The following is a 17421-nucleotide window of genomic DNA, read 5'->3' as shown; positions in this document are numbered from 1 at the left end:
TGACGACAACTTCAAGAACCAACAACTCCTTTCCCAACTCCCCCCCTCCCATCCCACCCTCCGGGTCCCCTTCCTCCCTCCCCCTGTACTGTGCCAAAGACGCCCTCCCGTACCACACCCGCAATGTGTCCACCCCTCCCGCCCGTCAATCCCCCCAGGCAAATTAGTTAGATGGGGTCGCCAGGGATGTTAGTCGTAGCAACCGAAGATATCGGGGACAGGTAATTTCTTTGAATTCCGTCTTTAGTAAGGTATGGAATGGCAGCCACAGCTCTTCAAACTTATCCACCTCCCCCGCCACCATAAGGGACAACTTCTCCATTCCCAGGACATGCCACAACCTATGCAACCAACCGGTAGTGGTGGGGAGCGTGGTGGTGCGCCAGTAGATGAGTATGTTCTGGATCGCCGAGCCCAAGGCAATCGCTATCTGCCTACCCCTCCGAGACCTCAGAGGATACATCAGTCCGTTGGGCAAACCCAGCAAGACATAAGCGGGGAAGCGAGGCAGTTCAATGTCAAAGCACAGATCAATCTCATCCAAGACCTCCTTCCAATAGGGACTCAATAGAGGGCAATCCCACAGAACATGCGTAAGCGTGCCTATCCGCCCACACTCTCGCCAACAGGTGTTCACAATGTTATGATTCATTTCATGTAGTCTCTCCGGTGTGTAGTACCAGTAGGTGGATATCTTAGTGAACGTTTCCGTGAGCCCGGCATGGAACGCGGAGTGGCGTGCCCGGTAGGAAATGTGGTCCCAATCTGTGTGGCTCAAAGCTCTCCCCAGCTCCCGTTCCCAGCGCTCCCGTCCGGGATTGTAGATGTGGAAAGGGGGGGGGCTGCAGGAGCTTATAAAGATCCGAGATAAGTTTGGAGTCCGAGGTGCGCGTCGCGAGCCACTTCTCATAAGGCGTGAGCTTCCTGTCTGCTGAGTCACGTACCTGCGGCTGAAGCGCCCAGTGACGCACCTGCATATACCGCATCCGTTCGGTCTCAGGCAGGTGGTATTCCCGCCTGAGATCCTGAAACGAAATGACACCATCCGGGCCGTACATGTGAAACAGCGCACTGCATCTAGCCATCCGCCAGTGCGCGAAGGCTCCGGATTCCATCCCAGGATGAAAGTCCGGGTTCTCTACCAGCGGCGTAAACGGTGACGGGAAGGTAGTGAGCTCATGCTTAGCATTCGCGGCATCCCAGACTCGCATCGGGACTCGCGTGATGAAGGACGCGTAGAGGTTGGGAGGGCGGTGAGCTGTGCGCAGGAAGGGCACCTCCTGTAGGGTTCTGCCTGCCACTGCCTGGTCCTGGAACAGCCAGTGTTTATCAGATTCCCACCTGCTCCACTCCACCAGATACCGTAGTTGCGCCGCCTGAAAGTATTTGTGAAGATCCGGTATGCCGAGTCCCCCGGACTCAGGTGCCAGTGTGGACAAGGCTCTCTTGAGTCTGGGTTTGCGGCCCTGCCAGACGAAGCGCGCGATATCCGCTTTAGCCTGCCGGAGCCACCCTTTCGGGGGTTGAAGTGGTAGGGCTCGAAATAGATATAGTACCTGCGGCAAAAGAGTCATCTTCACCGCGGCTATTCTGCCCAGCGAAGACAGTGTTCCCTTGTTCCAGCGGGTCAATTCCTCCTTAATTTTCCTGCCTAAGGCTGCATAATTAGCTGTCACCATGGCAGATAAAGAGGGCGCCAGTAGAATGCCCTGGTAGGGCACCAGGTCTCTGGACCAGCGCATGGGGAAGAGGCCCTGCAATTCGGTTCTCGTGGCGGTGGTCAGCGAGATGTCAAGGGCCGCCGATTTCCCCATATTCATCTTAAAACCCGCCACTGCAGCGAAGTTCTCCAGTTCGGCGACGCAAGCAGGGAGCGCCTTTCTCGGGTCTTCAAGAGTCAGGATCACGTCATCCGCGTAGAGGCTAACGGTGTAGATATACCTCCCCATCCGAACGCCAGTCGCATCCGGATTCCGGCGAATCCTCTGGGCAAATGGCTCCATATAGAGAGCGAAGAGCAGCGGTGACAACGGGCACCTTTGTCTGGTGCCCCGCTCTATCGCAAATTTTTGGGAGCTACAACCATTCACCCACACCACCGCGGACGGAAATCTATAGCAGTTGAATTCCAGAGTGCAAAATTTCTCCCCTATGCCTATTTTGGACAGAACCCTCTCCAGGTAGGGCCAGTGTACCCGGTTGAAAGCCTTCTCCGCGTCAATCGAAAGAAGCATTCGCTCCCCAGGAATCCGGGAGGCCTTTTCCAGGATATGGACCACCCTCTTGGTGTTGTCTACTGTTTGTCTACCGGGGATGAACCCCGCCTGATCCGGATCCACCAGTCCCGGCAGGTGAGGTGCTAGGCGAGCCGCTAGAATCCCGGTGTACAGCTTGAGATCCACATTCAAAAGGGAAATCGGCCAGTAGGAGCCGCACTGAGTCCGGTCCTTTCCCGGTTTGGGGATAACCGACACCGTAGCTTGGAGTAAGTCCGGGGGAATAGCTCCCGGCTCAGAGAACGAGTTAAAAAGGCGCGTCAGGAGCGGCGCCAATTCTGGGCAAAACGTTTTATAGAAAAGTGGGGTGTATCCATCGGGTCCCGGCGCCTTCCCGTGTTTGAGTCGGGAGATAGCCGTGATCACCTTCTCGATCTGAATATCCCGTTCCAAGTGCTCTGCCTGTTCCGGGGCAAGGGAGGGGAGGTCGACCGAGTCCAAATAGTCAGCCTCGGCTTGTGCCGAAGGGGGCGCGCCCGCATATAAGTCTGCGTAGTATCCTCTACCAAATGAAGTCTCGCCTCTGGATCTGTATGAATATATTATTTATACTGACGGATCTGCGCAACCGGCCATAGGAAGTAAGCAGCAATATTTTTCGGCGTGTGCTATCGTTAAAGGTCGCATGCGTGATGGCAAGTTCCATCCTCATAACACAAAAACGCAATCTCTAGGAGACTGCACAGCTCAGTTGGCATAATTAAAATCACTTATACTGGCACTTGTAAATACTGATTGAGAATTCCCCACACTAATCGTGTTCGATTCCTTTTACTGTGTACAGTTGTACAATGAGTACTTACAGATTTGGGAACAAAACGGGTTTAAAGACGCAAAAGGTGGCACAATTAAACACAAAATTCTATGGGAACAGGTAGCGGAATTGAAATTCGAGCTACCGAGGACTCTCGTGATCCATACACTGAGTCATCACGCGATGGGGTTCACGTTGAAGGGAGTTCATTGGCTGATGAAGCCGCAAAGGGGGCTGTCTGCACGGCTTCCAGTAGCTGCGCTGACTTGTTCAAAAATGAGAATAGACGGAGATATAATTATAGCTGTCATCGCATCACGTAAAGGCAGCACAGCAGTACCTAAAAAGTTTCCACTCAAATACTCCTACAAGTTAGGTGCACAAAACATTCCATATGCTCAGATTCCTGGAGTGGGGGATGGAGTAATACCAAATATGGATCGTAGGCAAGGTTTAATGCTAGCTGCAAACGAGGGTTTGGGCTCTGCGCACAGAGGCGTTACAGCGACTATTTCTTTACTGAAACAGCGCTATTGGTGGCCAGGGTTAACTAAGCAAACTAAAGACTATGGGCCAGATGTAGGGAGCCAAAGTCCGGTCGGTAACGGCCGAAACTACCGAATTACGGCCGTTACCGACCGGAATTAGGCTTTTCAGATGTAGGTGGCCAAATTGTAGGATACGATAAATTACCGAATCGGTAATTTATGGAATCGGTAAATTACCGAATTCTTAACATACCGATTCAGTAAATTACCGAATCCTTAACGTAGAGAGCATTCAAGTGAGTGCTTTTTACATTTAAGGATTCGTTATTTACCACCAACTATCAGTTGGTGGTAAATAATGAATACCTTTGAAAATGCAAATCTGTGCATTTTCAACAGTGCCATATGGCAGACATACATGCCCTTAGGGCATGTATGTGTGCCACATGTGCACACAACCACTTTTCAGGGGTGCAACAGGGTGTCAATTTGACACCCTGCCACCCTTGAATGTTTCCCTATTTTACCGAATCGGTATTTACCGATTCAGTAATTCACATTGGCCCATAGGATTGAATGGGAGTACCGATTCGGTAATACTTACCGAATTTTGATCTAAATTGCATTTACCGATTCTAAAATACCGAATCGGTGAAATTCGGTATTTTAGAATCGGTAAATTTTCATTACCTACATCTAGCCCTATGTCTTGAAATGCGACATCTGCCAGCAGATGAAAGGCTCCACCTTTGCACGCCCGGCACAGACGCCATTCCTGAAATCTGACAAACCTCTTGCATGTGTGTACTTGGACCACTGCGGCCCCTTACAAACGGACGGGGTTTACAGGTATGTCATGGTAGCAGTGGATTCATGCTTGAGATTCCTATGGGTATGGCCTCAGCGTTCTGCTGACGCTCCAACTGTTATAAAAGATTTGCTAGTCTTTATCGGTACATACGCAGTTAGCACGTTACACTCTGACCACGGCCCTGCGTTTAGCTCTCGGGCTTACAAAGAGGCCATGGAAGGAATGGGTGTAGCATTGCAGTTCTCATCGCCGTACCATCCTGAGGCAAATTCGGTTGTGGAGAAAAGAAAACAGTGCTTAAAGCAATCTTTAACAGCTAGGGTATTAGGCAAGGGCGGTAGTTGGGACACACACCTTTATGGGGCACAGCAGGCATTAAACAACCAGCCAAGAAGCTCTCTAGCGGGTGTCACTCCATATGAGGTCCTCTTTGGGACACGAATGTGGGTACATGATCTTGATTGTGAAGGCGCAGTGGGGGATGAAAAACCATTTGATATCCGTGATCGTTTAGCTGTTTTACAGGATCTAAATGAATCCAGGACAAAACAAAGCAATGTCCATCTAAAGCAGACTGCCACTGAGGCAGTCAAGGTAGTCACTGCAAGACCTCTCTGGATCCCAAAAGTCGGGGATCTGGTCAGAGAGAAAATTGTGGACAAAAAAGAATTTTGGATCTTCTTACAGAAAACCTGTACCAGTCCTTGCAGTACACGGAACAAGAACTGTGCTGCTCCCGCCTCTTGCCGGAAAAAAGGAGAAAAGATTTGTCTCAATCGACTTAATCAAACAACACTATGTAGCCGATACGAAACAATAGGCCTAGTGGACTCCACGGTAGCAGACGCCCTCTCTAGCTACAATCCAAGAAGTTCAAACAGAAAGCCTCATCACATTTGAAGAGCCACCTGTAAGGAATGAAGGCCTAAGCAACAATGCTATTGAACTTGTTCCACTTGAACCAGACATTCAAGTTCAAAATGAAAATCAGAATAATTCACAAGTTGCAATTAGACCGAATACAGACGTCTACATCAACATGCCTTGTTGAGAGGAAAATGACATTTCAACTAATCCCGATGCAAATCCTACAATTGATCGAACAGCTTCTGGCTATTTCATTAACTTTGATACGTTTTCTCTGGATCCAAGCGAGCCGGAAACGACGCCAGCCAAACCACCATTCAAACAAGAAATAAATAACTTTTTTCTCTTTCTTCAAAAGACATGCCTGGTATTCCTTGGATTGAACTCCGGGAAATTTCTGGGATATTGTTTCTTCTTTTCTGGCTAGGCTTAGTATTGACTTTTAGTATGCTTATCAATGGACACTTTCTTCAACAAGGTTCCACATCCAAAAAGGTCAACATCCTACTGAAGCCACATCCATCATCACATCGTGAACAAAGAGACTTGTCATCAGTGACATTACAGCTGGGGGCGTGGTTAAGGCGCCGATGTAGGTGGAAGCGGGACTCCGGAGCTCCTCCGTGCCCGCCTCACACCACCACATATCCTGTGCCCCGGCTCGCACTCCGACCCCCCAAGGGTGCTCAAGAGGGCATCGGGGACACGCAGGGAGACTCTGGAAGACTGGGGGCCCCTGTAACTGCCCCCGCCGTACTTTGAGCGGCGAGCGCGGCACCCGGGGAAGAGAGCGCCCAAAATGGCGGCCGCCGTCCTGCCCTGACGCGCCTGGCGACGGAGCTCGGGAGGCGAAGAGGAGCCCCCTGACGCTGTGGTGACTGACCGCTTGCCGACGGAGACCCCGGAGAACAGGCAGAAGTGAGGGGTACTGGCTGGCACCCTCGCAAACGGAGCTGAAGGACGGGAGACGGCCACCCTGCCTGACCTTAAAATGGCGCCGGCTGGGACACTGTGACCGCCTTGGCGACTAATTGCGGAGCCGCTGGGACCGCGTGGAGCTCTGGGTCTGCGCGGAGCACCTGACCCGCCTTCCTGGTGGTGGAACTGTCGGGGAGCCTGCGCCACAGGTGGGTGGGCGACGCACGAGCGAAGACAACGAGGAGAGCAGGGGAGGAGGGGCTGGCTGCCCGCCCCCACGAGGCACTGACTCTGCAGGCGGGAGGGAGCTCCTAACTGCCCGGAGACGCCCGAGACCAGCGTGCCGCATTGGGACTGGGGCTCATAGGCGCACACCCTGCCTGAGCCTTCTGGACGCGGGAGCCTCGCCAGGTGCCCAGACCCGGGACTCTTGTGCCCCACGACCCTGGTGGAGCGAGCCCTGGCACTTGGACAACTTCACGGACTGGTCCCCACGAGGCGCAGGCCCAGAGATCGGAGTGGGCGACGGGCTTGAGGCGGACCAGGGGCAGAGAGCGGGAACATCGGCGTCCGCCGCAGGGGCACGCGACACTAGCTGCCCGCCAGAATGACACGTGGCAGCAGGAAGAAGGGCTTCGAGGCCCTGAGCCTGGACGACCCGGGGCACCCTGTTGACGACGTCCCGCCGGGGGCGGGGGCCGGGAGTCCGTCCCACCCGCGGGACCCCTCCCTGGGGGACATAATGCAGGCGATTGTGGCGTCGCGGGAGGCTCTTGAGAAACGCATGGACACCATTGGGTCGGACCTGACCCTGCTGAAGGATGACCACAGGAAGCTGAAGGAGCGGGTGGCGACTTCCGAGGGTACCCTGAAAAGTTTACCAGGGGACGTGGCGGAGCTAAAGACATCGCTGGCGGAAATGGCGCAGAAGGTACGGGTGCTAGAGCTCCGAGCTGAGGACAGTGAAGGGCGCTCTCGGCGCAATAACCTCCGCCTCGTGGGGGTCCCCGAAAAAGCAGAGGGGCGGGACGCGGTCGCCTACCTGGAGGGCTGGCTGCGATCTGAGGTTGCCCCGGAGGGACTTTCGACGTTCTTTGCCATTGAACGTGCACACAGGGTCCCGGCGCGTCCCCCCAAACCGGGGGCGCCTCCGCGACCGATTGTACTGCGTCTCCTACACTTCAGAGACAGAGACCATATCCTGCGGAGGGTGAGAGACATCCCGGACCTGAGAATCGACAACAGTAGGATCATGGTCTTTCCGGACTTCACCAGAGATGTGCAAAAGCAACGGGCCTCCTTCCTGGCGGTCAAGAGGAAACTGAGATCGTTACAACTGCCCTACGCTATGATGTTCCCGGCGCGGCTGCGGGTGGTCGCTGGAGAGCGCACCCACTTTTTCCTGACACCACAGGAGGCTTGGAGCTGGCTGGATGCAAGAGGGGAGTTGGGCACGGACCACGCGCCACAGACCCCTCCCAGGAGACACTCCACGGAGACGCCGCCGACGAGACGATCTGGCTCCCCATCGGGCTGGCAACAGGAACGAGCCAAGGCGGTGCAGGCAGTGGCGGCCATCAGCCAGGGAGACGCCAGCCCCTCCAGTAGCGCATCGGAGCAGTCGAAGGCCAGCGCTCCCAGCCCTGGCTCCAGCAGTGGGCACGAGTTATCAGAGACAGACCTGCCGGATGTGACTCCCCAGACTGCGGATGGTATCCTGGGCTGAGATGGTTCGTGGGACACTGATCACATAAGTAAGGTACTGGGATACGCGGGCGGAGGGGGGCCGCTTCAGGACGCTATGCGGTGGAGTGCGGATGCCCCCCGGGACTTCTTACTGAGACCTTGGGGACGGGGAGAGTCGGGGGACCTCTCCTGTTTGTTGCTGGGGGAGGTGGGGCGGGGGCGGGGGGCTTCGGGCCTGTCTGGAGCTGGCATCGCTGCCACTCCAGCCCTATTTTGTAGCGATATGCTTTTTGATACTTGAGTTTGGATGGGGTTTCCATGTTGGTTGTCTGTCCGGGGGTGTGGGAGTTGGGGTAGGTTGATCATACAAGTTGGGGGGGGGACGAGGGTGGGGCCTAGGCGTGCTGGAGGGGTTGCTGAGAGGGTGATTAGGGTATGGTGGACTCTACCATGGGATCCGACTTAGGCTACAATTGTCTCACATGGAACGTAAGGGGGATGCACTCGATGCATAGGCGTCATAAGATCCACTCCTATCTGGTCAGGCGGGGCATTCACATCGCCTTCCTTCAGGAAACGCATCTGCTGGATAAAGAGGGGAGGGCACTGCAGCGGCGCTGGAGGGGGCAGGTCTTTCACACTGGCTACTCTGCCTATGCTAGGGGGGTGGCCATCTGGGTACGGGCGGGGGTACCCTTCCAGTGTACACAACAGGTAATTGACCCAGAGGGGAGATTCATAATGGTGCGAGGCAAGCTGGACGGGAGGGACCTTAACCTGGGTTGCTTGTACGCTCCGAATGTGGACCAACCTGCTTTCCTCTCACTTCTGTCCAAAAAACTAGCCCAGTTCTTAGTGGAGCCCTTGCTCCTGGGCGGCGACTTTAACAGTGTGGCCGACGTTGCCCTGGACAGATCCCACCCCCCCCTACAGCATGCACCAGCTGGTAGACTTGCACTTGCGCGCTCCGCCTGGCAACGCCAGTGGGGACTGGTCGACTCCTGGAGGGCTAACCACCCATCGGACAGGGACTACTCATTCTTCTCCGCTCTCCACGAGTTACACGTCCGCATTGACGCCTTCCTGTGCTCACAGGACGTGCACGCGGAAGTGAGCCACAGTGAGTATCTCACGCGCTCGATCTCTGACCACAATCCGCTTCTCGTGCGGCTGCGCTGGTCGCAAATCCGCCCGAGGATTCCGGCTTGGAAACTACGCCCTGAGGCACTGGACGATCAGCTCTTCCGGACCACAATTGCATCGGGCATCGATGAGTATTTCCGGGTGAATGCGGGCACGGCGAGTTCGGCTGCGACGGAATGGGACGCATTCAAATCGGTGTTACGAGGCCAGTGCATTGCGACGTCATCGGGAGTGCGGAGAACGTTACTGGAAGAAATTGGGAAAGAGGACGAGACCCTGCGGAGACTGGAGAGGGCGAGGCCTGAGCGGCCGGACACTCACGAGGCCCTGCTGGGGGCGCGAGAGGCGGTGGCGGCATCGGTGGAGCGCCTCCGGTGCTTTGACTACAAAGCCTACCTCACGGGAGCGCACTCGGAACGCGATAAATCGGGGGCCCTCCTGGCCTGGCTGGCCAACCCGGCCCGTCGGAGCTCGGTCATCCTTGAGCTCAGGGACCACGCGGGGGCGGCGAGATTCGATCAGCAGGGGATCAACGCGTTGTTCTACGACTACTACACGGAACTCTACCGCAGCAGGGTCCTCCCTTCGTTGGTGGAATTCCAGACCTTTATGGAGGATCTTGACCTGCCGGAACTGTGAGAGGAGGACGCGAAACGACTCGGGGACAAGATCGCGGAGAGAGAGGTGCGGGTCGCCATCAAGAGCATGGCAAGGAATAAGCAACGGGCACTGACGGATTCCCTATGGAATTCTATCTCACCTACGTAGATCTCCTTGCGCCCCGGCTGACGTGGCTGTACAACGAGTCGAAGCGATTGGGCTGTCTCCCCGAGACCACGAGGGAGGCGCTGATTGTCCCCCTACTGAAGCCGGGCAAGCAACCATGGGACAGATCGGCGTACCGCCCACTGTCCATGCTTAACCTGGACTACAAGATTCTGAGCAAGATCTTGGTGACGCGATTGCTCCCTCACATGCCCATGCTGGTACATGCGGACCAGTCGGGTTTCATCCCGGCCCGCAATACGGCGCTTAATGTGCGACGACTCTTGCATATTCTGGAGGCCGACACCTATGACGGTGACGAAGCGGTGGTGTTTGCTGTCGATATGGAGAAGGCATTTGACAGCCTGGAATGGCCTTATCTCTTCCATGTTTTACGAACGATGGGCCTTGGTGATGGCTTCGTAGACTGGACGAGGCTGCTCTACCAGAACGCGACGGTGAGAGTCAGGACAGGGAGGGTGATCTCTGAGATGTGCAGGGTGGGCAGGGGCACCCGTCAGGGATGCCCTCTTTCCCCCTTGCTGTTTGCCTTGGCTGTCGAACCCCTTGCAGCACGAGCCCGGATGGGCCGGGCGTATCAGGGACTGGACGTCTATGGCCAAGTACACCACATCGCATTATACGCGGATGATCTGCTGATGTTCCTGGCGGACTCGGCGGACTCCCTGCATGGTGCTAAGACTCTCCTGCAAGCGCTGAGCAGTATCTCGGGCCTCCGTGTGAACTGGGCGAAGTCCCACCTATTCCCGGCCCGCCCGCGGAGAGCATGCCCGCAAGCTACGGAGGGCGTGACTTGGGAAGAGAGAAGCCTACGATACCTTGGCACCTCGATCTTCCATGACAGGGCCGATATCCTTGAGGGGAATATCGGGTCGGCGATCAGGCATACTAAAGGGAACTTCGACTTTTGGGGCACGCTCCCGTTATCACTCATGGGGAGGGTGGCGCTACTCAAGATGGTGACCCTACCGCGACTGCTTTACTTCTTCGGGACCCTCCCGATCTGGATCCCGGCGAGCTACTTTCGGCGGCTGCAATCGATGGTCATCGGCTTTCTGTGGGGGGCGGGCAGGCGCAGAGTGGCCCATGCCACACTTCTCCGCCCTAGAGCGGACGGCGGACTGGCAGTGCCGGACTACGAGCTCTACTACTTGGCGGCGCAGCTGCAGTGGCTGACGCAGTGGATAGCACGGGCCAGGAGAGGGGCGGACGGATCGGGAGAACCGGCGGGTCCGGTCCAGGTGTTGTCCCGGATCGTCCTGGGACTACCGATGGGGGATTTCCACCTCACTCAGGAGTTTGCGACGGCCCGAAAATGCTGGAACAGATATCGCCGGAGATGCGGTATTGCGATTCCGTACGCACCTGAGATCCCTCTTAGACTCTGCGGGGCACTTCCGCACGGGGGCTCGTGGCGCGGGCTGGACGGATGGGATCAGCAGGGGCTGTCATCCATGGGTGATCTGTACGAAAACGGGGCGATGTTGCCCTTCGATCTCCTCCAGGACCGCTTTGAGCTGGCGGGCGGGGACTTCCTCCTTCATGCGGCTCTAACGGCGGCGATCCGCAAACATTGGGGAACGGGCATGTCGGAGCCACCATTGTCCCTGGGCTGCCAGTACATCGTGATGATGACGGGGACGGTCAGGGCTGTCACGTGCCTGTCTCGTCGCATGGTCTCGGAATCCGTCGCTCCACTGATGGCCTTGAAGGCGAAATGGGAGGCTGATTTGGCGACTGAGATCCCCGAGGAGGCATGGAAGGGCATACTGGAGGGGACCCGGAATGGCACGCGCAACGCGAGGTTCCAGCTGGTGCACTTTTATGTCCTGCATAGGGCCTACCTGACCCCTGACAAATTGGATAAGTACTTCCCGGCCCACCCGGCGTCCTGTCCGCGTTGCCCGGCAGATCCCGCCGACTTCCAACACATGTTCTGGTCCTGTCCTGAGCTGGGGCCCTTTTGGGAGGAAGTAGTGGAGGTTCTAAGGGAGGTGACGGAGAGGGACCTGCAACTCACCATGGCGCATTGCATATTACACTGGTTCCCACACACATCAAAAAACAAAGTCACTAGCAAGTTTCTGGACTTGGGGCTCATCCTGGCGAAGCGGGCCATCACGTCCCAATGGAAGGCGTCCCGGGGCCCCGTGGTAGGGCGCTGGGGGGCTGAGCTGCATAAATGGGCTAGATGTGAGGGTGAGCTTCGCCTGCGGGCCGCGCTCAGGATAGGCAACGACACAGCACTGGAGAGAGCCAGGGTGTGGGAGGGGATGGTCCTAGGTCTCACGCTCCTGGACATGGAAGAGGAAGACTCCCCGGTACATAGTCCGGCTCCGGCGGAGCGCCCACCTGACGGGGGGACGGCTTAGACCCGATTTGCTGCTTCCCTACCTTTGCGTTCCAATGTGAGGACTTACGAATGGTCGCTGGTAAATCCTGGTGCTATGTTCCGGATCTGGTCTTGTTGGTGGGGTTGAGAATTTGATTAGGTGATACTCTGGCACGCCTGGGGGGGTGGGGGGCCTGGGCTGGGGCGGGAGGGCGGATAGGGGTGGTCCTGGACGAGGGTGGAGGGGTAGATGGGGATGAGGGTGTTGCGGGGGAGGGGGGGGGTTTGTTCAAGATGGGTGAAAAGTGAATCCTGGTTTACCTGGACTTGGGACAGGGAGAAGGGAATGTTAGGACCAAAAGCAGCCCGGCCATTCCTCACCCGATTGGTGGCTATGGACATATGCAGAATGCTCCAGCGCAATTTCTATTCCCACCGTGATATTGCCGCTCAACCTCCGGGGTGTGAGCTGAATGGCTGTGTGATACTGGGATGAGGGGGCGGCACATCAACTGAGAACCAAGGAGAGAGGTTTGAATATACTGTATGCTTCCCTGATTTTGCTGCAATAAAAAAATATTAGCAAAAAAAAATCAGTGACATTACAGCTGTTCCTACACCCGATGTTATAGTATGGGACAAGGTTGATGTCAATATATTCGGATCGACCGAACTTAAAAAAATCAATCATGTATTTAAAATCTTATTAACTGATTTAATTGCCTCCAGTACATTTTCTGATGATTGGGACACTGAAACAGTAAATAACATGTTGTCTGATTTAGAGAAAACTGCTGCATTTTCTAATAATGAAATATTAGAGGGTTCATCAGACTATGACAAATTTTACTGTTACCAAAATTTTGCTCATCATTTCCTGCACAAATCCATTTCACCTGGGAATGTATTTGAGTACTATCAGTGGGAACATTGCCCTACACAATCGAAAAAGTAGTTCACAAATGTTTGCACTGAAATTTGCATACTTTTCAGAGTTTAACACCACAGACCCAGCCTAATGTTATTATTAGTTTGTACCAACAGAGGCACTATTTAGAGCATGCCTCATTCCACAGCAGATGATCTTTTTAAATGATACTGTGCAACAGATATCCTATCTTGGAATAGCTAAGATAAAGGACCTGAACACTCCGAAGGTTGCTACACATCATCAAGGGACTCAGTATGCATAGGCCAGATCCACGATATGTACAGAGAGAACATCCAGGGGTAGTGACATCCTACAGTGTTGGGAAGTTGTGCCTAGAATGGCTAGAAACCTCAATGAATGGGAGTTACTTGATGCTGAACGATCAAAGTTGTTGTGGGATGCTCCCGGGCATTGCATATCTGGTCACCGTGAACACCAGGGTTACTTGCTGTATGTAAGTATTGTTTCCTCTGACAAATACAGTCAGGGAGGCGCCAGTATGGCCTTCACTGAAGGTTTCTTTTATACAGTTTGATGCTTTGAGCAGATTGAAAGCCATGCTTTTACAGCAAACCGTGCCATTGACCTCTGCACAGAAACCTTTGAACTTCAAGTTGCAAGGACCTAAACAGAGATACAGGCGCTAATCCGTACAAACTGCCGCCGACATATCGCTGAAATAATGGGTCATATCATAAATATGTCAGATACGAGTGGTGCTGTACACCTATTTAAAACCATAGGGTCAGGATTTCTTAACACCTTCCAGACCATCCTCGGAGTTATTCCTAAGTTTATACACTCCATATTTAGAAGCATTTTTGGGGGTCTATCTCTGATCCTGCTAGCTAATGCTGGAATCCTGATTGTCGTTTACCTGCTTCGCAATGGACGGACCATCCACCAGCGAGATTGCAAAAGCTCTCCTGGAACGATAGTACAATGAGTGCATGGTACAACACCTGGATGCGCCTCGCCTTCGAGGACTAAGTGCTTCTTGGTTCCTGTCATTCAGACCAGTCTTCGAAGACTGCATCATACCTGTTTTCCGATGCTTGTTATGCGGAGACGCCAGCGGACTTAGAGTCCAGGCTGGACACATTGCAGTCCCATGCTCGACTCTGTCCTCAGCGGGTTCCCATCTTAACTCATGCATTCCTCGAGGATCCGCAGGTGCCCTTGACCAACTTGGATTTCAACTCCACCCTTGGCACCGTGGTATCGAATACAGCACCGGCTGCCTCACCAACAACTGTTGGCAGTACTGACGAGTTTCATCTATGCACACCTGACGTTCTATGCAAGAAACTACAATGTTTTTCCCCTACGACAGTAGGCAATGACAATGTTATGTCTCCCAGCCAGGACATATACTCTGAATCTGGCTCACCATGAGCTGGGAACAAATTCAGTTATTTCTCTCCGCTTCTTTTTACTCAAAAGTTATTTTTTCAAATTGACACTTTCTATACCAAAGCATGGCCTTCTAAGTATGCTTGCAGTAGTTAAACTTGTGTGATCAAACTCATTTAGAACTGTGCTTTGCGGAACTTTACTTCAAATGTCATACTTTCACAAAGCAAACACAAAGAGATGATGGAGGCAGCGCTGAAACTTTTCAGACACTCACCCCCAGTCACAGATCTGAGTTGAATCCATCATGGGAACGATTCTGGGTAACACCCTTCATCAGCCAGGCTAGCTTGAATCCAGTGGCAAAGTGAGCATGGGACCCACGTTTGGGCATACCCTGCCAACTTAGGGCGAACTAAGCAAACACAAAGAGATGATGGAGGCAGCGCTGAAACTTTTCATACACTCACCCCCAGTCACAGATATGGGTTGAATCCATCATCATTCTTTAGCTCACTTTGCCACATCAGTTCAGACCAGCTATATGCAAATCAGTCTGGACCCTGTGCCTCATGGGAACAGTCCAGCCCGAACTGCCAAGCCAGGTATTCCCTGAACCGGAAACAAGCATCCTGGGACTGGTTTCTGGGTAACACCCTTCATCAGCCAGGCTAGCTTGAATCCAGTGACAAAGTAAACAAGGACCCACGTCTGGGCATACCCTGCCAACTTAGGGCGAACAAAGCAAACACGAAGAACATTTTTCCTCGTTTTTTAAACTGTTTTTAAATGATATTGTAATGTTTTTAGGAACATTTTAAATGACTACTTGATAATTTTATGCACTGACACTGTTAAATATGTATTATCATTGTTAAGTATAAGGTGGAGTGGGTGTTACATTTCATATCGGTACCCTGATATAGGTCCAGGGAACATCGTACACTTTCCCTACATCATCTCCCCGTCATTTCATATAAGGACATAACTCCATATAAGGACAGACTGCCTTGTATGGACATAACGCCTTATAAGGACTGTAGCCATTTATGGACTAAACTTTTCACCTAGTTCCATGCCGAGGGTGGGTTTTTCCCAATCGATATTGCTAAGACGTTATCCTTAGCACATATGCATAATGTATGAGATCACTCTCCAGGAGGTACATTTCACCTCTCCCATCGACGCACAAGGTTTATTCCCCAACATCATCCTCATACTGAACAATGGGGAACACACACACGTAGACTGTATTAATGCAGCACCTCCTGCTATCAGAAGGCAGGAGGGAATCGAGACTTCAAGGCCGACACACTGACCAGAGATGCTGCGGCTCCGGCATGCCATCGCCCTACCTGACAGTGGTCTGACGATCCCTTGTGGGGTGTCCAGCTGAAGTCCAGGACGAAGCCCCACACTCTCACTATTCAGGTATGGGGGTTCGACTAAATCCTAGTGGTATTCTTTTTTTATTTTTTAAACTGTTTTTATTGATAAAAAAATGCAGCATTATAAGACATTATACACACATCTTTGGCAAGGCTGCACAAGATCTCAGCATTGTTTCACAACATTTTCAGGTTCAGGAATACATAAAACCACAATCTTCAGAGGTAACGCCTTCCTTCATTGTTACAGCAGTGTTCCCAGGTCAAAACTGTGAGAAAACCAGTAACTGGTCCATATGTTATAGCATATTATCCATGGCTGCCCGGTGTGGGGTCTACCGTCGTCTCACCCTCCCTCTCCAACAATGTTTGTCTCTCCCTCCTCAGTTCCACCATAGGAGAAAGGCAGATCTCACCAATATACTTGTTCCACTTTCCCCACTTATGGTCCCATTTTCGTGGGAACCCACTCCCTTCATACACCTGTTGAAGTCCAAAGTTGTGGATTGAGCCTGTCTGTCTCCTAGGAGATTCTGAACAGGAGCAAGCAGCTGTCCAGACCCCACCCCCAGGACAGGAGACCATTGGCTATTCAGCTACCATGCAAGTCTGAGCCCTCCTCTCACACCTGCCCAGACCCCTTAAGGCCTTTCTGGGTGCACCCCAAATCATTCTCCTCCATCTTGTGAGTTGCAGCCCACATGTGCCCCGGATTGCAGTGAGCAGAGTCCAAAAAGTGGTAAGGAGACAGACTAGTCCTGTCTATTCCCAAGACAAAAAGTTGTTTAAAAAACGATTTTCACTTTCTGTGTTTACTGTCTATGCCTGTGGTTGTTACAGTTAAAAATTGTAGTTTTAGCCTGCCTGTAATTGCATATTTTATCACCTGTGTTGTGTTTTAAATGTGTGGTTTTCCCTGCCCATGATTGCCTTCATTTAGTGTGTTGAATTGTGGAATTTGCAGTCCAACCTCTGTAGTTTGTCCCTCTCATTCCTTGGTGACAAATCTGTTTTCCCTCCACATTTCTCCTTTGCTCTGTGCTTAGGCCTGTGTGCTCAAACAGTGCACCCCCAGTCACCATTTTGTGTCCACAAGCCAGTGAGGCCAGCCCCCCCCCCCCCCCGCAACAGGGATTTTCTACATCAGAGGGTGCTTCTGTGAGCTGTTTAAACTGTATTTACTGCGGCATGTGCACTTCATTTCTTGGCCAGTAGGGGGAGTAAAGCTTTATTCAAACATTTACCTGCTGAAGTCCAAAGTTGTGGATTGAGCCTGTCTGTGTCCTAGGAGATTCTGAACAGGAGCAAGCAGCTTCCAACTCCCTGGCCAGCAAACCTCGTCTGAGGTTGCTGGGACCTTATATGGTGTGGTAGTGGTTGGCACATGTGTACACTGATTGGTGGTTGTATCTGGTGTTTCTATTGGGTTAGGGTTAATGTGCTCACTGGTTGGGTATTTGAGGGTTCTGATTGGTTTCTCGGTCTGTGATTTAATCATTGCAGGGTTGGGGCTAGGGTTAGGATTTCTATTGGAAGTAGGGACTAGGGCTTCCTATGTTATTGGTTGTTGGGAGTAGGGTGGGAGTAGGGCTAGGGTTAGACCTTTAATTGGAAGTAGCGATTTAGGGCTTCTGGTGTGATTGGTTGTTGGACCAGTTGTGGGACTAAGAGTAGGGTTAGGCTTTCTA

Source organism: Lissotriton helveticus, chromosome 2_1 (assembly GCF_964261635.1).
Source record: "Lissotriton helveticus chromosome 2_1, aLisHel1.1, whole genome shotgun sequence".
In the NCBI taxonomy this organism is placed as follows: domain Eukaryota; kingdom Metazoa; phylum Chordata; class Amphibia; order Caudata; family Salamandridae; genus Lissotriton; species Lissotriton helveticus.
The sequence above is the reverse complement of the archived record's forward strand: the minus strand, read 5'-3'. Positions refer to the sequence as shown.